We start from the raw sequence: 23,504 nt of genomic DNA, 5'->3' as shown, positions 1-23,504 counted from the left end.
TCAGCTTATCAGACCTTGCATAGTGCTAGGACAGTGCAGTGGTGAGGGGTTCCTCTATTCAGCTTATTAGACCTCGCATAGTGCTGGGACAGTGCAGCGTTACGGGTTCCTATATTCAGCTGATCAGATCTCACATAGTGCTAGGACAGTGCAGTGGTGTCGGGTTCCTCTCTTCAGCTTATCAGTTCTTGCATAGTGCTGGGACAGTGCAGTGGTGTCGGGTTCCTCTATTCAGCTTATCAGATCTTGCATAGTGCTAGGACAGTGCAGTGGTGTCGGGTTCCTCTAGTCAGCCTATCAGACCTTGCATAGTGCTAGGACAGTGCAGTGGTGTCGGGTTCCTATATTGAACTTATCAGATCTTCCATAGTGCTAGGACAGTGCAGTGGTGTCGGGTTCCTCTATTCAGCTTATCTGACCTTGCATAGTGCTAGGACAGTGCAGTGGTGTCGGGTTCCTATATTCAACTTATCAGATCTTCCATAGTGCTAGGACAGTGCGGTGGTGTCGGGTTCCTCTATTCAGCTTATCAGACCTTGCATAGTGCTAGGACAGTGGTGCAGTGGTGTCGGGTTCCTCTAGTCAGCCTATCACACCTTGCATAGTGCTAGGACAGTGCGGTGGTGTCGGGTTCCTCTATTCAGCTTATCAGATCTTGCATAGTGCTAGGACAGTGCAGTGGTGTCGGGTTCCCCTATTCAGCTTATCAGACCTTGCATAGTGCTAGGACAGTGCAGGGGAGTCGGGTTCCTCTATTCAGCTTATCAGACCTTGCATAGTGCTAGGACAGTGCAGTGGTATCGGGTTCCTCTATTCATCTTATCAGACCTTGCATAGTGCTAGGACAGTGCAGTGGTGACTGGTTCCTCTATTCAGCTTATCAGAGCTTGCATAGAGCTAGGACAGTGCAGTGGTGTCTGGTTCCTCTATTCAGCTTATCAGACCTTGCATAGTGCTAGGACAGTGCAGTGGTGACAGGTTCCTCTATTCAGCTTATCAGACCTTGCATAGAGCTAGGACAGTGCAGTGGTGAGGGGTTCCTCTATTCAGCTTATCAGACCTTGCATAGTGCTAGGACAGTGCACTGGTGTCGGGTTCCTCTATTCAGCATATCAGACCTCACATAGTGCTAGGGCAGTGCAGTGGTGACGGGTTCCGCTATTCAGCTTATCAGACCTTGCATAGTGCTAGGACAGTGCAGTGGTGTCGGGTTCCTCTATTCAGCTTATCAGACCACTGCACTGTCCTAGCAATATGCAAGGTCTGATAAGCTGAATTTTCTTTTACTACCACTATCTGCCATTACTAAGTCCATTTTAACTCCTAAAGGGCTTCAGAAAAAAAACGTAAACTTTGATAGTATTCCTTTAAGAAGCAAAGTTTTTGTCTTGCATAGCATTCTAGTAAGAGGGCTTGTTGGTCCTTTGTAGTCCCTTACACACTCCTGGGAGTTCTGGTTCCCCATGAGCTTGCTGGGCAATCTGTAAATGTGAGCTGGAGTAACAGGAGGACAGCGGATGTGATGTAACATGTGCTGTGACTTCCCATCCTTGTCATGGCTATCTATGCCACGTGTGATTTCTGTCACTGCGATGGGCACAGCATACATCTCCACACTACTGATGGACGAACATTGCGAATTAATGTTCACGGACTATTCATAGACTCTTATGCAAATGTTTCCCAACCGAACGCTTGCGGAGACTCCATTGCCTTTCACACTATCCAAAAACCAGGGCAGCTGCATGGCGGAGGGGTAAAAATAGCAAAATTTACCTCCAAAATATGTATTTTACACAAAGGCTTTATTTAGAGAGGCAGAGGCTATAAACAGAACCAGAGACGAAGAAGAAAAAGACTTATACATACCTGAGGCTTCCTCCAGCTCCATAAGCCTGGATTGCTCCCACGCCGCCATCCTCTGCATCCTTTTTCCATTTTTCAGGTATGCTTCGTCTCTGGTTCCCTTTAAATATTTGGCTTATACCTGCCTAATTTTTTTAAGTACACAGCAATCACAAAATATGCTGCTTGTGCACTGTGGGCCTAACACTGCACTACAAGCTCCACAGTGATGTGAAAGGCTTGGGGCTCGATTCACAAAGCGGTGCTAACCCAGTTAGAGACTTTAGGCGTGATAACCATTGCACCACACTGGTGAAAAGCCAGTTTAGGCGTGGTAAGTTTAGGTGTGATAAGTTTAGGTGTGATAAGTTTAGGCGTGATAAGTTTAGATAAGTGTAGATAGCGTGCAAAGTCCCGCACGCAAAGCAGCGCCATTAAACTCTATGCGAAGTGCACCAGACTTTGCTAGCGCAAAACTTTTCATCAGCTGGGCACTGCGTTGCTAACGCAGTTGGTGGTTAAACTTATCATGCCTAAACTTATCATGCCTAAACTTATCATGCCTAAACTTATCACACCTAAACTTATCACACCTAAACTTATCATGCCTAAACTGAGTTTAGGCATGATAAAGGGCTTTTCACCAGCGTGCTAACTGTTAGCACCGCTTTGTGAATCAGGCCCTTTGTGTGACACTGTCAGGTGACAACATTTCTACAGTACAATATGGCCACTCAACCGCTATTTTTGCACAGTGATGGGCTGTAACAGCCACACACTACACTATACTAAACAGGTAATGTATATAAGCTAAAAAGCACACCACAAACAACAACAAATAACAGAAGGATCAGTCCACAAAAGGACTTTTGGAGTCCCTAGTTGGTGGACTGCAAGGAGCAGAACACCTATGGAGGAAGCAGCACACCTCTCCCTACACTGACACCAGGCACCCAGCTACACAGCACTGGATTACACAAAACAATGTCAGCAAGCTATCTCTCTGTCCCTCAATCAGCAGCACAGCTCTCCCTACACTGACTCCAGGCACACAGCTACACAGCACTGAATAACACAGAACACTGTCAGCAAGCTATCTCTCTGTCCCTCAATCAGCAGCACAGCTCTCCCTACACTGACTGAAGGCACACAGCTACACAGCACTGAATAACACAGAACACGGTCAGCAATCTATCTCTCTGTCCCTCAATCAGCAGCACAGCTCCCCCTACACTGACTCCAGGCACACAGCTACACGGCACTGAATAACACAGAACACTGTCAGCAAGCTATCTCTCTGTCCCTCAATCAGCAGCACAGCTCCCCCTACACTGACTGAAGGCACACAGCTACACAGCACTGAATAACACAGAACACGGTCAGCAAGCTATCTCTCTGTCCCTCAATCAGCAGCACAGCTCTCCCTACACTGACTGAAGGCACACAGCTACACAGCACTGAATAACACAGAACACGGTCAGCAATCTATCTCTCTGTCCCTCAATCAGCAGCACAGCTCTCCCTACACTGACTCCAGGCACACAGCTACACAGCACTGAATATCACAGAACAATGTCAGCAAGCTATCTCTCTGTCCCTCAATCAGCAGCACAGCTCTCCCTACACTGACTGAAGGCACACAGCTACACAGCACTGAATAACACAGAACACTGTCAGCAAGCTATCTCTCTGTCCCTCAATCAGCAGCATAGCTCTCCCTACACTGACTGAAGGCACACAGCTACACAGCACTGAATAACACAGAACACTGTCAGCAAGCTATCTCTCTGTCCCTTAATCTGCAGCACTGCTCTCCCTACACTGACTCCAGGCACACAGCTACACAGCACTGAATAACACAGAACACTGTCAGCAAGCTTTCTCTCTCTCCCTCAATCAGCAGCACAGCTCTCTCTGCACTGACTCCAGGCACACAGCTACATAGCACTGAATATCACAGAACACTGTCCGCAAGCTATCTCTCTGTCCCCCAATAAGCTGCACAGCTCTCCCTACACTGACTGAAGGCACACAGCTACACAGCACTGAATAACACAGAACACTGTCAGCAAGCTATCTCTGTCCTTCAATCAGCAGCACAGCTCTCCCTACACTGACTCCAGGCACACAGCTACACAGCACTGAGTAACACAGAACAATGTCAGCAAGCTCTCTCTCTCTCTGTCCCTCAGTCAGCAGCACAGCTCTCCTTACACTGACTGAAGGCACACAGCTACACAGCACTGATAACACAGAACACTGTCAGCAAGCTATCTCTCTGTCCCTCAATCAGCAGCACAGCTCTCCCTACACTGACTCCAGGCACACAGCTACACAGCACTGAATATCACAGAACAATGTCAGCAAGCTATCTCTCTGTCCCTCAATCAGCAGCACAGCTCCCCCTACACTGACTCCAGGCACACAGCTACACAGCACTGAATAACACAGAACACTATCAGCAAGCTATCTCTCTGTCCCTCAATCAGCAGCATAGCTCTCCCTACACTGACTGAAGGCACACAGCTACACAGCACTGAATAACACAGAACACTGTCAGCAAGCTATCTCTCTGTCCCTTAATCTGCAGCACTGCTCTCCCTACACTGACTCCAGGCACACAGCTACACAGCACTGAATAACACAGAACACTGTCAGCAAGCTTTCTCTCTCTCCCTCAATCAGCAGCACAGCTCTCTCTGCACTGACTCCAGGCACACAGCTACATAGCACTGAATATCACAGAACACTGTCCGCAAGCTATCTCTCTGTCCCCCAATAAGCTGCACAGCTCTCCCTACACTGACTGAAGGCACACAGCTACACAGCACTGAATAACACAGAACACTGTCAGCAAGCTATCTCTGTCCTTCAATCAGCAGCACAGCTCTCCCTACACTGACTCCAGGCACACAGCTACACAGCACTGAGTAACACAGAACAATGTCAGCAAGCTCTCTCTCTCTCTGTCCCTCAGTCAGCAGCACAGCTCTCCTTACACTGACTGAAGGCACACAGCTACACAGCACTGATAACACAGAACACTGTCAGCAAGCTATCTCTCTGTCCCTCAATCAGCAGCACAGCTCTCTCTGCACTGACTCCAGGCACACAGCACTGAATATCACAGAACACTGTCAGCAAGCTATCTCTCTGTCCCTCAATCAGCAGCACAGCTCCCCCTACACTGACTGAAGGAACACAGCTACACAGCACTGAATAACACAGAACACTGTCAGCAAGCTATCTCTCTGTCCCTCACTCAGCAGCACTGCTCTCCCTACACTGACTCCAGGCACACAGCTACACAGCACTGAATAACACAGAACACTGTCAGCAAGCTATCTCTCTGTCCCTCAATCAGCAGCACAGCTCTCCCTACACTGACTGAAGGCACACAGCTACACTGCACTGAATAACACAGAACACTGACTGCAAGCTATCTCTCTGACCCTCAATCAGCAGCACAGCTCCCCCTACACTGACTGAAGGCACACAGCTGCACAGCACTGAATAACACAGAACACTGTCAGCAAGCTATCTCTCTGTCCCTCAATCAGCAGCACAGCTCTCCTTACACTGACAGAAGGCAAACAGCTACACAGCACTGAATAACACAAAACAATGTCAGCAAGCTGTCTCTCTGTCCCTCATTCAACAGCACAGCTCTCCCTACACTGACTGAAGGCACACAGCTACACAGCACTGAATAACACAGAACACTGTCAGCAAGGTATCTCTCTGCCCCTCAATCAGCAGCAGCGCTCTCCATACACTGAATGAAGGCACACAGCTACACAGCACTGAATATCACAGAACACTGTCAGCAAGCTATCTCTCTGTCCCTCAATCAGCAGCACAGCTCCCCCTACACTGACTGAAGGCACACAGCTACACAGCACTGAATAACACAGAACACTGTCAGCAAGCTATATCTCTGTCCCACAATCAGCAGCACAGCTCTCCCTACACTGACTCCAAGCACACAGCTACACAGCACTGAATAACACAGAACACTGTCAGCAAGCTATCTCTCTGTCCCTCAATTAGCAGCACAGCTCTCCCTACAATGACTGAAGGCACACAGCACTGAATAACACAGAAAAATGTCAGCAAGCTCTCTCTCTGTCCCTCATTCAACATCACAGCTCCCCCTACACTGACTCCAGGCACACAGCTACACAGAACTGAACAACAGAGAACACTATCAGCAAGCTATGTCTCTGTCCCTCAATCTACAGCCCAGCTCTGCCTACACTGACTAAAGGCACACAGCTAAACAGCACTAAATAACAGAGAACTTTGTCAGCAAGCTACCTCTCTGTCCCCCAATCAGCAGCACAGCTCTCCCTACACTGACTGAAGGCACACAGCTACACAACACTGAATAGCACAGAACACTGTCAGCAAGCTATCTCTCTGTCCCCCAATCAGCAGCATAGCTCTCCCTACACTGACTGAAGGCACACAGGTACACAGCACTGAATAACACAGAGCACTGTCAGCAAGCTATCTCTCTGTCCCCCAACCAGCAGCACAGCTCTCCCTACACTGACTCCAGGCACACAGCTACACAGCCCTGAATAACACAGAACACTGTCAGCAAGCTATCTCTCTGTCCCTCAGTCAGCAGCACAGCTCTCCCTACACTGACTCCAGGCACACAGCTACACAGCACTGAATAGAACAGAACACTGTCAGCAAGCTATCTCTCTGTCCCTCAATCAGCAGCACAGCTCTCCCTACACTGACTCCACGCACACAGCTACACAGCACTGAATAACACAGAACACTGTCAGCAAGCTATGTCTCTGTCCCTCATTCAACATCACAGCTCCCCTACACTGACTCCAGGCACACAGCTACACAGCACTGAATAACACAGAACACTGTCAGCAAGCTATCTCTCTGTCCCTCAATCAGCAGCACAACTCTCCCTACACTGACTGAAGGCACACAGCTACACAGCACTGAATAACACAGAACACTGTCAGCAAGCTATCTCTCTGTCCCTCAATCAGCAGCACAGCTCTCCCTACACTGACTGAAGGCACACAGCTACACAGCACTGAATAACACAGAGCACTGTCAGCAAGCTATCTCTGTCCGTCAATCAGCAGCACAGCTCCCCCTACACTGACTCCAGGCACACAGCTACACAGCACTGAATAACACAGAACACTGTCAGCAAGCTATCTATCTGTCCCTCAGTCAGCAGCACAGCTCTCCCTACACTGACTCCAGGCACACAGCTACACAGCACTGAATAACAGAGAACACTGTCAGCAAGCTATCTCTCTGTCCCCCAATCAGCAGCACAGCTCTCCCTATACTGACTCCAGGCACACAGCTACACAGCACTGAATAACACAGAACACTGTCAGCAAGCTATCTCTCTGACCCCCAATCGGCAGCACAGCTCTCCCTACACTAACTGAAGGCACACAGCTACACATCACTGAATAACACAGAACAATGTCAGCAAGCTATCTCTCTGTCCCTCAATAAGCAGCAGAACTCTCCCTACACTGACTGAAGGCACACAGCTACACATCACTGAATAACATAGAACACTGTCAGCAAGCTATCTCTCTGTCCCTCAATCAGCAGCACTGCTCTCCCTACACTCACTCCAGGCACACAGCTACACAGCACTGAATAACACAGAACACTGTCTGCAAGCTATCTCTCTGTCCCTCTATCAGCAGCACAGCTCTCCCTACACTGACTAAAGGCACACAGCTACACAGCACTAAATAACACAGACCACTGTCAGCAAGCTATCTCTCTGTCCCTCAGTCAGCAGCACAGCTCTCCCTACACTGACTCCAGGCACACAGCTACACAGCACTGAACAACACAGAACACTGTCAGCAAGCTATCTCTCTGTCCCTCAATCAGCAGCACAGCTCCCACTACACTGACTCCAGGCACACAGCTACACAGCACTGAATAACACAGAACAATGTCAGCAAGCTATCTCTCTGTCCCTCACTCAGCAGCACAGCTCTCCCTACACTGACTCCAGGCACACAGCTACACAGCACTGAATAACACAGAACACTGTCAGCAAGCTATCTCTCTGTCCCTCAATCAGCAGCACAGCTCTCCCTACACTGACTGAAGGCACACAGCTACACAGCACTGAATAACACAGAACACTGTCAGCAAGCCATCTCTCTGTCTCTCAATCTGCAGCACAGATCTCCCTACACTGACTGAAGGCACACAGCACTGAATAACAGAACACAGTCCGCAAGCTATCTCTCTGTCCCTCACTCAGCAGCACAGCTCTCCCTACACTGACTCCAGGCACACAGCTACACAGCACTGAATAACACAGAACACTGTCAGCAAGCTATCTCTCTGTCCCTCAATCTGCAGCACAGCTCTCCCTACACTGACTCCAGGCACACAGCTACACAGCACTGAACAACACAGAACACTGTCCGCAAACTATCTCTCTGTCCCTCACTCAGCAGCACAGCTCTCCCTACACTGACTCCAGGCACACAGCTACACAGCACTGAATAACACAGAACACTGTCAGCAAGCTATCTCTTTGTCCCTCAATCAGCAGCACAGCTCCCCCTACACTGACTCCAGGCACACAGCTACACAGCACTAAATAACACAGAACACTGTCAGCAAGCTATGTCTCTGTCCCTCACTCAGCAGCACAGCTCTCCCTACACTGACTCCAGGCACACAGCTACACAGCACTGAATAACAGAGAACACTGTCAGCAAGCTATCTCTCTGTCCCCCAATCAGCAGCACTGCTCTCCATACACTGACCCCAGGCACACAGCTACACAGCACTGAATAACACAGAACACTGTCAGCAAGCTATCTCTCTGTCCCTCAATCAGCAGCACTGCTCTCCCTACACTCACTCCAGGCACACAGCTACACAGCACTGAATAACACAGAACACTGTCTGCAAGCTATCTCTCTGTCCCTCTATCAGCAGCACAGCTCTCCCTACACTGACTAAAGGCACACAGCTACACAGCACTAAATAACACAGACCACTGTCAGCAAGCTATCTCTCTGTCCCTCAGTCAGCAGCACAGCTCTCCCTACACTGACTCCAGGCACACAGCTACACAGCACTGAACAACACAGAACACTGTCAGCAAGCTATCTCTCTGTCCCTCAATCAGCAGCACAGCTCCCACTACACTGACTCCAGGCACACAGCTACACAGCACTGAATAACACAGAACAATGTCAGCAAGCTATCTCTCTGTCCCTCACTCAGCAGCACAGCTCTCCCTACACTGACTCCAGGCACACAGCTACACAGCACTGAATAACACAGAACACTGTCAGCAAGCTATCTCTCTGTCCCTCAATCAGCAGCACAGCTCTCCCTACACTGACTGAAGGCACACAGCTACACAGCACTGAATAACACAGAACACTGTCAGCAAGCCATCTCTCTGTCTCTCAATCTGCAGCACAGATCTCCCTACACTGACTGAAGGCACACAGCACTGAATAACAGAACACAGTCCGCAAGCTATCTCTCTGTCCCTCACTCAGCAGCACAGCTCTCCCTACACTGACTCCAGGCACACAGCTACACAGCACTGAATAACACAGAACACTGTCAGCAAGCTATCTCTCTGTCCCTCAATCTGCAGCACAGCTCTCCCTACACTGACTCCAGGCACACAGCTACACAGCACTGAACAACACAGAACACTGTCCGCAAACTATCTCTCTGTCCCTCACTCAGCAGCACAGCTCTCCCTACACTGACTCCAGGCACACAGCTACACAGCACTGAATAACACAGAACACTGTCAGCAAGCTATCTCTTTGTCCCTCAATCAGCAGCACAGCTCCCCCTACACTGACTCCAGGCACACAGCTACACAGCACTAAATAACACAGAACACTGTCAGCAAGCTATGTCTCTGTCCCTCACTCAGCAGCACAGCTCTCCCTACACTGACTCCAGGCACACAGCTACACAGCACTGAATAACAGAGAACACTGTCAGCAAGCTATCTCTCTGTCCCCCAATCAGCAGCACTGCTCTCCATACACTGACCCCAGGCACACAGCTACACAGCACTGAATAACACAGAACACTGTCAGCAAGCTATCTCTCTGTCCCTCAATCAGCAGCACAGCTCCCCCTACACTAACTGAAGGTACACAGCACTGAATAACAGAGAACACTGTCAGCAAACTATCTATCTGTCCCTCAATCAGCAGCACAGCTCTCCCTACACTGACTCCAGGCACACAGCTGCACAGCACTGAACAACACAGAACACTGTCCGCAAGCTATCTCTGTCCGTCAATCAGCAGCACAGCTCCCCCTACACTGACTCCAGGCACACAGCTACACAGCACTGAATAACACAGAACACTGTCAGCAAGCTATCTCTCTGCCCCTCAATCAGCAGCACAGCTCTCCCTACACTGACTCCAGGCACACAGCTACACAGCACTGAATAACACAGAACACTGTCAGCAAGCTCTCTCTCTGTCCCTCAATCAGCAGCACAGCTCCACCTACACTGACTCCAGGCACACAGCTACACAGCACTGAATAACACAGAATACTGTCAGCAAGCTATGTCTCTGTCCCTCATTCAACATCACAGCTCCCCTACACTGACTCCAGGCACACAGCTACACAGCACTGAATAACACAGAACACTGTCCGCAAGCTATCTCTCTGTCCCTCACTCAGCAGCACAGCTCTCCCTACACTGACTGAACGCACACAGTTACACAGCACTGAATAACACAGAATACTGTCAGCAAGCTATGTCTCTGTCCCTCATTCAACATCACAGCTCCCCTACACTGACTCCAGGCACACAGCTACACAGCACTGAATAACACAGAACACTGTCAGCAAGCTATTTCTCTGCCCCTCAATCAGCAGCACAGCTCTCCCTACACTGACTCCAGGCACACAGCTACACAGCACTGAATAACACAGAACACTGTCAGCAAGCTCTCTCTCTGTCCCTCAATCAGCAGCACAGCTCCACCTACACTGACTCCAGGCACACAGCTACACAGCACTGAATAACACAGAATACTGTCAGCAAGCTATCTCTCTGCCCCTCAATCAGCAGCACAGCTCTCCCTACACTGACTCCAGGCACACAGCTACACAGCACTGAATAACACAGAACACTGTCAGCAAGCTATCTCTCTGTCCCTCAATCAGCAGCACAGCTCCACCTACACTGACTCTAGTCTGACTGTAACATGACTGCTAGATTTGTTTGTTTTACAGGCATGTGTGGCCCATATGGTAAAAATGCTTAATTGGCTGTCCTGACTTGATGCAGGAAAAAAGCGAAGCAGGCACCACCAGGGGAGGGATCTGTGTGAGAGTAGGGCTCAGTTTAGCCATAGTAAATATTACAGTACAGGAAATACTACCGATATTTTACTATAAAAATCCAGTAGTAGAATATTGCTAATTTTAGTGATATTCTACTAGCAGCGATCCCCTGCGCCCTTTTTCCAGGCGCCTTTTTTCATGTATACATTTTCGCTTTTACCAGACCTGAGGTTGAAGGGTCAAAATATGGCACCATGCTAAAGTATGGGGCGAACGTGAACTTAGCATAAGCTTTGCGGTAAATACCAATGGCTAATGTTTGCTGTGAACTGTCCACTGATGTGAACTGCAGGATATCACTAGTCAGAATATGCTTAGCACGGGATCTGTTGACATGTCCATTTGCTGGTTGCAGGCTTAGTGAGAACAGAGCCTTATACACCCAGGTGATGGGAGGAGTCAGGCAGTGGGTGCAGGGCACTAAAGCAAGCCTGACATACTGAGGTGATGGGAGGAGTCAGGCAGTGGGTGCAGGGAAGTAAAACAAGCCTGACATACTGAGGTGATGGGAGGAGTCAGGCAGTGGGTGCAGGGCACTAAAGCAAGCCTGACATACTGAGGTGATTGGAGGAGTCAGGCAATGGGTGCAGGGTAGTAAAGCAAGCCTGACATACTGAGGTGATGGGAGGAGTCAGGCAGTGGGTGCAGGGTAGTAAAGCAAGCCTGACATACTGAGGTGATGGGAGGAGTCAGGCAGTGGGTGCAGGGCACTAAAGCAAGCCTGACATACTGAGGTGATTGGAGGAGTCAGGCAATGGGTGCAGGGTAGTAAAGCAAGCCTGACATACTGAGGTGATGGGAGGAGTCAGGCAGTGGGTGCAGGGCACTAAAGAAAGCCTGACATACTGAGGTGATGGGAGGAGTCAGGCAGTGGGAGCAGGGCACTAGAGCAATCCTGACATACTGAGGTGATGGGAGGAGTCAGGCAGTGGGTGCAGGGTAGTAAAGCAAGCCTGACATACTGAGGTAATGTGAGGAGTCAGGCAGTGGGGGCAGTGTAGTAAAGCAAGCCTGACATACTGAGGTGATGGGAGGAGTCAGGCAGTGGGTGCAGGGTAGTAAAGCAAGCCTGACATACCGAGGTGATGGGAGGAGTCAGGCAGTGGGTGCAGGGTAGTAAAGCAAGCCTGACATACTGAGGTGATAGGAGGAGTCAGGCAGTGGGTGCAGGGTAGTAAAGCAAGCCTGACATACTGAGGTGATGGGAGGAGTCAGGCAGTGGGTGCAGGGCACTAAAGCAAGCCTGTCATACTGAGGTGATGGGAGGAGTCAGGCAGTGGGTGAAGGGCACTAAAGCAAGCCTGTCATACTGAGGTGATGGGAGGAGTCAGGCAGTGGGTGTAGGGCACTAAAGGAAGCCTGACATACCAAGGTGATGGGAGGAGTCAGGCAGTGGGAGCAGGGCACTAAAGCAAGCCTGACATACTGAGGTGATGGGAGGAGTCAGGCAGTGGGTGCAGGGCACTAAAGCAAGCCTGTCAGCCATTTCACACTGGTGGCCGCTTCTTCCGAGGCTGCATTGCTTTATAGCCATACTTGTGGGTGTGTAAACCCAGCGCTGCATACTCACCTACAGATGATGTCACCATACTCCGCCTCTGGGTGTAAGGCTGTGCGCCTCAGCTGTGTCAGACACAGGAAGAGCTGAGACGCAGGCAATTCCCCATAGATCTAAGCAACCAGGGATCACACTAAGGTGGCTGAACAATGACATGAGGGCATCAGCGCTGGAACTAAATTAGCAGAAATGTAACACTATTAGGTAATCAGTGCTGCTGACACCAGCAAGCGGCCCCTGCTAAAGTGTCAGAGGAAAGGAGGGCAGCCCAGTGTGAGAGAATAAAGAGACCTTTCCCTTCCCCAGGGTGTCTGTACTGCTATTGTTAGTAAGCGGTCACCCAATACTGTCATGAATGGTAGTTATAGATGGCAAAATCTAACATGAGCACATAGCATAACCCCTAATATGGCCAGTCTGTGAGCAGTGACATCACAGCAATACATATACACATTTATTCTATATTACTGCTGATTACTCACCTGTTCTGCCCTCTGTAACATTGTCCTCCTCTTTACTTGTCCTCATCATGTCACCCTTCTCCATAGACTGCTGATCACTCCTCACATACGTCTCTTCTTCTTCCTCTTTACTTGTCCTCATCATGTCACCCTTCTCCATAGACTGCTGATCACTCCTCACATACGTCTCTTCTTCTTCCTCTTTACATGTCCTCATCATGTCTTCCTCCTCCATACACTGCTGATCACTCCTCACATATGTCTCTTCTTCTTCCTCTTTACTTGTCCTCATCATGTCACCCTCCTCCACAGACTGCTGATCACTCCTCACATATGTTTCTTCTTCTTCCTCTTTACTTGTCCTCATCATGTCACCCTCCTCCACAGACTGCTGATCACTCCTCACATATGTTTCTTCTTCTTCCTCTTTACTTGTCCTCATCATGTCACCCTCCTCCACAGACTGCTGATCACTCCTCACATACGTCTCTTCTTCCTCCTCTTTACTTGTCCTCATCATGTCTCCCTCCTCCATACACTGCTGATCACTCCTCACATACGTCTCTTCTTCTTCCTCTTTACATGTCCTCATCATGTCACCCTCCTCCATAGACTGCTGATCACTCCTCACATACGTCTCTTCTTCTTCCTCTTTACATGTCCTCATCATGTCACCCTCCTCCATAGACTGCTGATCACTCCTCACATATGTCTCTTTTTCTTCCTCTTTACTTGTCCTCATCATGTCACCCTCCTCCATACACTGCTGATCACTCCTCACATACGTCTTCTCTTGTTCCTCTTTACTTGTCCTCATCATGTCACCCTCCTCCACAGACTGCTGATCACTCCTCACATATGTTTCTTCTTCTTCCTCTTTACTTGTCCTCATCATGTCACCCTCCTCCATAGACTGCTGATCACTCCTCACATACGTCTCTTCTTCTTCCTCTTTACATGTCCTCATCATGTCTCCCTCCTCCATAGACTGCTGATCACTCCTCACATATGTCACTTCTTCCTCCTCTTTACATGTCATCATCATGTCACCCTCCTCCATAGTCTGCTGATCACTCCTCACATATGCCTCTTCTTCCTCTTTACTTGTCCTCATCATGTCACCCTCCTCCATACACTGCTGATCACTCCTCACATACTTCTTCTCTTGTTCCTCTTTACTTGTCCTCATCATGTCACCCTCCTCCATAGACTGCTGATCACTCCTCACATACGTCTCTTCTTCTTCCTCTTTACTTGTCCTCATCATGTCACCCTCCTCCATACACTGCTGATCACTCCTCACATACGTCTCTTCTTCTTCCTCTTTCACCACATTATTTCCTTGTATAAGTTCTCCCTCCTAAGTGCACAAAGTGAGAGATAATGTACAATGTAAAACACAGATAACAGCATACTCACGAGAAAAGAATGTATCATGGTTTGGAGTCTCTGGGGACCCTCAGCCCCACCTACCTGATAATGCCGGGGGATGGCGGGGTCTTTGTGTGGACAATCCTGGGAATAAAGAGGACCTGTACATCTCTCTGGTGGGATTCTGTTACTGGATACATCTGCAGGAAACACACACACTGACTGAATACATTGTCTCTATGTGATTATCAGATGATGGGGGATCTAGGTGGACAATCCTGGGGATAAAGAGGACCTGTACATCTCTCTGGTGGGTTTCTGTTACTGGATACATCTGTAGGAAACACACACACACTGACTGAATACATTGTCTCTAAGTGTTTATTAGATGATGGGGGGGGGGGGGGGGGGGGGGGGTTGGGTCTGCACTCTTCTTTACAAAACATGTAAGTCTCCTCTTACCGGTTGATGTGAAGGGAGGCATATTCTCCATCATGGTGTCCTTGTAGAGGTCCTGGTGTCCTATATACTGGCACCCCTCCATGGAGGAACAGGAAGCAACATCCTGACACCTTTCAGGAACCTGACACAAACAATGATACAGTCACCACCCAGACACACCCCTTGCTTTTACTGCATAATATCCCATAATTCCCAGCACCGCTCACCTCTCCTATCAGCAGCTCCATCATCTTCCTGGTGACTTCCAGAATCTTCTCCTTATTGTGTCTCCCAGAGTGAGGTGGGGGCACAGTGATGGTCACGTGATCACCAGACTTCACTGGAGGAAAACTCTGTATAGAAAGACCAACAATAATGTCACATGATTTCCCAGAATCCTCCTCACCTCCCCAGTCAGCTGTGTAAGGGCCGGGAAAAGGTTTCCCAGCACTAGAGGTGGAGAGTTCAAAGTGCCCCCCTCCGGTTGTGTAGTCCCCCCTCCCCCCAGTGTAGGTAGCAGATGGAGCCCCAGTATTACAGGAAAACTCATTTATAAAAATATTTAAATCAAACCTCTGAGGGATGTTCATAAATGATTTCTCCTTTGTGGGTGGGGAGTGGCAGCATTAAAGTTACTTAGACAAAGACAGCAGTGCTAAACCTGCACATTAATCAAAAAATCCAATTTAGTGGCCATGCTGTGGGTTTTCATCAGTACCGATATATAAGGCAGCATGGTGGCACAGTGGTTAGCTGTCTCGCCTTGCATCACTGGGTCCCCAATCCCAGCCAAGGCACGATCTGCATGGAGTTTGTATGTTCTCCCCATGTCTGCCTGGGTTTCCTCCATGCACTCCGGTTTCCTCCCACACACCAAAAACAACAATTTAACTGTCTCCCCCCTAAATTGCCCCCAGACTATGATACATACATAGACTACAGACATACAGTGGTTTGCAAAAGTATTCGGCCCCCTTGAAGTATTCCACATTTTGTCATATTACTGCCACAAACATGAATCAATTTTATTGGAATTCCACGTGAAAGACCAATACAAAGTGGTGTACACGTGAGAAGTGGAACGAAAATCATACATGATTCCAAACATTTTTTACAAATCAATAACTGCAAAGTGGGGTGTGCGTAATGATTCAGCCCCCTGAGTCAATTACTTTGAGGGTATGTCTCTACCAGCTTTGCAAATCTAGAGACTGAAATCCTTGCCCATTGTTCTTTGCAAAACAGCTCCAGCTCAGTCAGATTAGATGGACAGCGTTTGTGAACAGCAGTTTTTCAGATCTTGCCACAGATTCTCGATTGGATTTAGATCTGGACTTTGACTGGGCCATTCTAACACATAGATAGATTTTGTTTTAAACCATTTCATTGTTGCCCTGGCTTTATGTGTAGGGTCATTGTCCTGCTGGAAGGTGAACCTCCGCCCCAGTCTCAAGTCTTTTGCAGTCTCCAAGAGGTTTTCTTCCAAGTTTGCCCTGTATTTGGCTCCATCCATCTTCCCATCAACTCTGGCCAGCTTCCCTGTCCCTGCTGAAGAGAAGCACCCCCCGAGCATGATGCTGCCACCACCATATTTGACAGCAGGGATGGTGTGTTCAGAGTGATGTGCAGTGTTAGTTTTCTGCCACACATAGCGTTTTGCATTTTGGCCAAAAAGTTTCATTTTGGTCTCATCTGACCAGACCACCTTCTTCCACATGGTTACTGTGTCCCCCACATGGCTTGTGGCAAACTGCAAACGGGACTTCTTATGCTTTCTGTTAACAATGCCTTTCTTCTTGCCACTCTTCCATAAAGGCCAACTTTGTACAGTGCATGACTAATAGTTGTCCTATGGACAGATTCCCCCACCTGAGCTGTAGATCTCTGCAGCTCGTCCAGAGTCACCATGGGCCTCTTGACTGCATTTCTGATCAGCGCTCTCCTTGTTCGGCCTGTGAGTTTAGGTGGATGGCCTTGTCTTGGTAGGTTTACAGTTGTGCCATACTCCTCCCATTTCTGAATGATTGCTTGAACAGTGCTCTGTGGGATGTTCAAGGCTTTGGAAATCTTTTTGTAGCCTAAGCCTGCTTTAAAAATCTCAATAACTTGATCCCTGACCTGTCTGGTGTGTTCTTTGGACTTCATGGTTTGGTTGCTCACAATATTCTCTTAGACAACCTCTGAGGCCCTCACAGAGCAGCTGTATTTGTACTGACATTAGATTACACACAGGTGCACTCTATTTAGTCATTATCACTCATCAGGCAATGTCTATAGGCAACTGACTGCACTCAGATCAAAGGGGGACGAATAATTATGCACACACCACTTTGCAGTTATTTATTTGTAAAAAATGTTTGGAATCATGTATGATTTTCGTTCCACTTCTCATGTGTACACCACTTTGTGTTGGTCTTTCACGTGGAATTCCAATAAAATTGATTCATGTTTGTGGCAGTAATATGACAAAATGTGGAAAACTTCAAGGGGGCCGAATACTTTTGCAACCCACTGTATTTACCAATGTGTTTTTTCTTGGCTAGGCCCTTGAAAAGTCCAACAACCCGCTTTTTGACTACCTCCCACCACTCTGACCTGTTGCCAAAGCAGTCCAGGATGGTAATCTGCCCCTGAAAAAAATTCTCAACAGATTGTCTTATACTCTCTTCCAGCAATACAGTTGAATTAAGTCTCCAGATACCCCTACCCCTGGGAGGAGAATCCGAAACATTCAAGTCCACCGATAGAATACAGTGATCAGAGAATTCTACCGCCTGTACCCTAGGGGACGAGGTAGCAAGACTCTCTGTAACAACAAACCTGTCTATTCTACTCTGACTAGTAGCTCGAGAAAAAGTGAACCTAGTGAGGTTTGGTGAATGTCGATTGTGAACATCCACCAAACCAGCCTCACTAACTATCCTATTTAATAAAATACTATCGCAACCCAGCCGAGTATTGGCACCTCTCCTGTCCATTGACCTGACAATGGTGTTAAAATCACCACCGAATACTACATGCCGGGTTGTAAAAAGGAAAGGCCTGATCGCTGTAAAAAGGCATTTCCTCTCCTATTTGGACTGGGGGCCATAGATGTTAATTAGCCTGAGGTCCTGCACCTTCACAACAACGTCTAGGACCAGACATCTCCCCATTTCTATCTCAAACACTCGCCGGCAAGTTACTAAACCAGTTCTAAAAAGCACCGCCACACCACTGTAGGGCTCAGCCGCAAGAGACCAATAACTCGGACCAGATCTCCAGTCCCTCTTGGCCAGATGGATATCAGCCAAAGAGGTGAGCCTAGTCTCTTGCAAAAACAAAATGTCAGCATCAAAACGGCTGAATAAAAATAAGGCTAACTTACAAGCTCTTACTGATTTTATACTGGCCACATCTGAGGAGGGTATGGACACAACAGATTCTGGGCAGAAGAATACATCCTAATGTTGTCTCTGTCTTATGTTTTTCTATTTTTTTTTGTCCTTAGAGAAGTAAGTTGGAGGGATTCTACCTTAAACACTCAAATGGCTGTTTCCCCACCATTGAAACTGGCAACCATTAACCACTTTACAACCAGTGGTGCGTATATCTACACCCCTTTGCACAACCTTTCCCCACCAGGGGCGTAGATATACGCACCTTTGCCGCTACCCGCACTCCCGTGCGTGCTCCCGCGCTCGTGCACGCCGCCGCCTGCTCGCCCGGAGATCAATGAACGGGAAAAACCTTTCCTGTTTGTTGATCTAAGCCCCCCAGCAATGATCGTCTGCTTCTATGAGAAGCAGCACGATCGTTGTGAAAAAAAAAAGTTTCCCAGCCTCATTGATCATCCGGTAAGCGTACTTCTGACGCTTACAGGATGCATTCACAAAAAATTACTGTGGCCATCTTGTGGCCAAATAGTAAAACTACACCCAAAAGCATTTTTCATATACAAATATATAGTTTTACATTATAAATTAACTCATTACCTCCCACACTGTAAAAAAAAAATACAATTAAAAAAAATACATAAATAGTTACCTTAGGGACTGAACTCTTTAAATATTTATGTCAAGAGGGTATAACACTTACTTTATAAACTATGGGCTTGTAATTAGGGATGGACACAAAACTGAAAAAATGCACCTTTATTTCCAAATAAAATATTGGTGCCAAACATTGTGATAGGGACATAATTTAAATGGTGTAATAACCGGGACAAATGGGCAAATACATTTCATGGGTTTTAATTACAGTAGCATGCATTATTTAAAAACGATAATGGCCGAAAACTGAAAAATAATGTTTTTTCCCCAAAATTTTTTCTTATTTTCCCATTAAAACACATTTAGAATAAAATAATTCTTGGCATAATGTCCCACCTAAAGAAAGCGTAATTGGTGGTGAAAAAAACAAGATATAGTTCATTTCATTGTGATAAGTAATAATAAAGTTATAGACGAATGAATGGAAGGAGCGCTGAAAGGTGAAAATTACTCTGGTCAAGGGGTAAAACCCCTCAGTTGGGAAGTGGTTAATGTTGCCAGTATAAAATCAGTAAGAGCTTGTAAACTAGCCTTATCTTTTCTCAGTGAGTTTGATGCTGACATTTTGTTTTTGCAGGAGACTAGGCTCACCTCTTTGGCTGATATCCATCTGGCCAAGAGGGACTGGAGGTCCGGTCCGAGTTTTTGGTCTCTTGCGGCTGAGCCTTACAGTGGTGTGGCGGTGCTTTTTACTGGTATGGTAACTTGCCGGCGAGTGGTTGAGGTGGAGATGGGGAGATGTCTGGTCCTAGACGTCGCTGTGAGGGGGCAAGACCTCAGATTAATTAATATCTATGCACCCCAGTCGGCCTGGGAGAGGAAGTGCCTCTTTACAGCGATCAGGCCTTTCCTTTTTACGACCCAGCCGGTAGTGTTTGGTGGTGATTTCAACACCATTGTTAGGGTTATGGACAGGAGTGGTACCAACACTCAGCTGGGCTCTGACAGCAAATTTCTCAATAGGATAGTTAGTGAGGCTGGTCTGGTGGATGTTCACGTTCGACATTCACCAGACCTCACTGGGTACACCTTTCGTAGATTAGATAGTCAGAGTAGAATAGACAGGTTTTTTGTTACAGAGCGTTTCACTGCCACGGCCCCTAGGGTACAGGCAGTGGAATTCTCGGATCACTGTATTCTATCGGTGGACCTGAATGTTTCAGATGCTGCTCCCAGAGGTAGGGGTATCTGGAGACTAAATTTGTCTATGCTACTGGAAGAGAGTGTAAGACAATCTGTTGAGGAATTTTTTCAGGCACAGGATTACCATACTGGACTGCTTTGACAACAGGTCGGAGTGGTGGGAGGTAGTCAAAAGACGTGTTGTTGCTCTTTTCAAGAACCTAGCCAGAAAAAGACAAATTGGTAAATATGTTGCTTACCAACAATTGAGGAAAAGGCTTGAAGTTCTTGTTTCGGAAAGTGGAGATCATGGGGAAATCCCCGAGGTCAAGGCTCAACTTAGGCAGCAACAGTATGACCGTCTGTCTTCTCTGTGTTTGGAGAGGGATTATGGCAAATACCACTCGCCTGATCCCTATCTGAATTGCAGACAAGGTGCAGCCCTTAAAACGGTCAGTGGTCTCAGGGATGGATCGGGTTCGGTGGCAAAGTCCAGGCTTGGAATCCTATCCGTCGCTAGAAGTTTTTATGTTGATCTGCTTGGGGAAAAGCCAATTGACCAAGCAAAGATGGAAAGCTTTTTGGTCTCAACTCCAGGTCTGGGTGATGCAGATGCTTCTGACATATGTCTGGCAGAAGAGATCACCACGGAAGAAGTAGTGAGAGCTATTGATAGTCTCACACCCAAAAAGACACCTGGTCCAGATGGGTTGATGGCCGAGTTTTACAAGGCTTTCAAGTCATTTCTGGCACCACAATTGGCAGAGCTCTTTAATCAATGTCTTGCTCAGGGTGAGTTACCACCATCCATGAGACAGTCAGCGGTGATTCTTTTGTCAAAAGGCAAAGATCCTGAGATGATTGAGAACTGGCGCCCCATCAGTCTTCTCAACATCGACAGGAAGATTCTGGCGAAAACTTTGTTCTGGCGATTGTCTCAGGCGATGTGTGCTTTCTCGCCACCAGTACTGCTTGATTTCAGGAAAAAATACTTTCTCAGCACTTTTGGCTGTCCAGGAAGTCCTGGAATGTTGCAGGGCTGAGGGCGGGGGAAAGTATTTGCTGGCACTGGATGTCTAAAGCCTTTAATCGGGTCAACCATGGGTACCTATGGAGGCTACTTTGTGTGTACGGCCTACAGGGAGGTTTTGTTGACTGGCTTCGTACTTTGTACAAAGGGGCAGAGAGTTTCATGCTCATTAATGTCTGGGTTGGCAGACCTTTTGAAGTAAGTTCTGGTGTGCGTCAGGGTTGTCCGCTGAGCTCCCTCCTGTACGTATTTGCGATCGATCCTTTCGTGAGAAGGTTGGAGAGCAGTGCGCTCAGTGGAGTTCCTGTGGACATCCCTGGTGTCTCACCCTTCAGGGTTGTGGCCTATGCTGATGATGTGACTGTGGTGATCTCTAAGGCAGAGGAAGCAGAGGTGGTAGTCTCGGAGATTGCCAGGTACTCAGAAGCATCAGGCTCACAAGTCAATTCAGAGAAATGTGAAATTTTCTGGATGGGGAATGATAGAGAGAGCTTTGTACTTCCTGGCTCCTTTCCTGTGCCCGAAAATCAAGATTCTTGGCATCGAATTTGGACCTGGTGACTATGGTCATCAAAATTGGGTTAGTAGGCTGAATGATGTCAGCACCAAAGTAGCACGATGGAAAGGTTGGAAATTGACCTTTAGGGAAAGGGTGGACCTGATCAAGAGCCATCTGGTTCCAATCCTCTTATATGTCAGCTATGTTGCAGTTTTGCCTCAATCTCTGTATGCAAGGATCTGTGATCTGTTTTTCCAGATGCTCTGGGGAAATAGATTAAACATCATGCGTAGAAGCATCACCTACAGAGCCAGGCGGGAGGGTGGCATAGACATGGTCAACCCAATTGTTTTCTTTACTCTGATTTTTATTAAACACAATCTTGGTAATATGTTTGCAGAGAACCCACCTGACTGGGTAGGCATCTTTCGGACCTGGTTTGGGACTTACCTCAAGAGTTGGGAAAGTGGTGGTTCAGTGAAGAGACTGGCGTCACGTCGTGACTATCTTCCGACCTATGTTGTTATGTGCTTGAGAAAATAAAGGCAGTGGGGATTGACTGTGGAGGATATCAAATCGGTCGAGAGGCGTGTCCTTACGAGCCGGGTGGTAGACTCATACTTTCATGGAGGAGGGTTTGCGACTTCTTAATTCACAGCGGATTCCAAATAAATTGTGGGATATTGCTTGGCTCTCTTTTCATGGCAAGCTTTACGTTAGAAGTAATGTTAAGTGCTTGAAAGGTGGAGGCACGTGGATGTCCTCGTGAGGAGTGTGGTGGTGTTGAGGAATCCATGGACCACTTTCTACTTCATTGTCCTTTTAACGTTGAAGTGTATAAACAGGTGGGAGGAAGCCTAGGTATTCCCTTTCTGGAGCGTCTAAGTTACGCAGAGTGGGCGTATGGAGCATTCAGACACCACCAGGGTTTTGATTTATGCACCTTATACTTAGTCAGCTTAGTTGTTAGGCAGCACACATGGTTGGCACGGTGTCAGGTACCACTTAGGCATAAAACCATTCCTGTTCAGGTGGTGGTAGGCAATATTCTGGGTGAGGTATCTAGGATCCGGGACTCGGAGAGGCGTAGTTTGGGCAGAGGTGCCTGGGTCCTTGCGTGGCAGAACATCAGGCCTCCTTAGCCCATTTCCGTCTCTTCTGGGTGAGCTTTCTGTTTCTTATCACCCTTTTCAGTTTTTTTGGGGGTTTTTTTCATACCTTTTTTGATGATTGGCCGCAGACATAATTAGTGGAGTTATCCCTCCAACTAACTTATGGGTGTCCTTGTTTGTCCTGTGTTGATTTTGATATTTTTGTCTTTGTTTACCCCTCCTGCATAAATGGCAGAATGAGTGGTTGTTGTTTCTGGTGATTGTCACTTGTTGGGTGTAGGTGATGGATTCATGTTTCCTGTTGTCCTGCCTGGTTTTGAATGTAGATTGAATGAGTATTCTTCCGCTCAGGGATTTATAATCCTTTGTTTTGCTTGATACAAGTTAATGATATGGATAATTTATCAGCTTGTGTAAATAGTATTGTTGCTAATACATTATGTATAGGATATACAATGTATATATCGATTATGTATGTTTTGCTTTTGTGATCGTTTTGATCACGAATATCATTATTATTTATTGTATTGTATATTTTGTATATATTTTTTCAATAAAAATCAATAGATAACAAATATGTCCACCCCGACCTCTGCTCTGCCCAATATATAACAAGTATGTCCACCCCGACCTCTGCTCTGCCCAATATATAA

At 47.5% G+C, this 23,504-nt stretch overlaps 1 pseudogene; it reads right to left on the bottom strand.

Annotated features, from left to right (window-relative positions):
* Positions 1-23,504, bottom strand: part of LOC137537276 (zinc finger protein 850-like) — a 90,487-nt pseudogene that overhangs the window by 12,721 nt on the left and 54,262 nt on the right.

This window comes from Hyperolius riggenbachi, chromosome 10 (genome assembly GCF_040937935.1).
Source record: "Hyperolius riggenbachi isolate aHypRig1 chromosome 10, aHypRig1.pri, whole genome shotgun sequence".
Taxonomy (NCBI): Eukaryota; Metazoa; Chordata; class Amphibia; order Anura; family Hyperoliidae; genus Hyperolius; species Hyperolius riggenbachi.
Note: the sequence above shows the minus strand (reverse complement) of the source record. Positions and strands in the feature narration are given on the sequence as shown.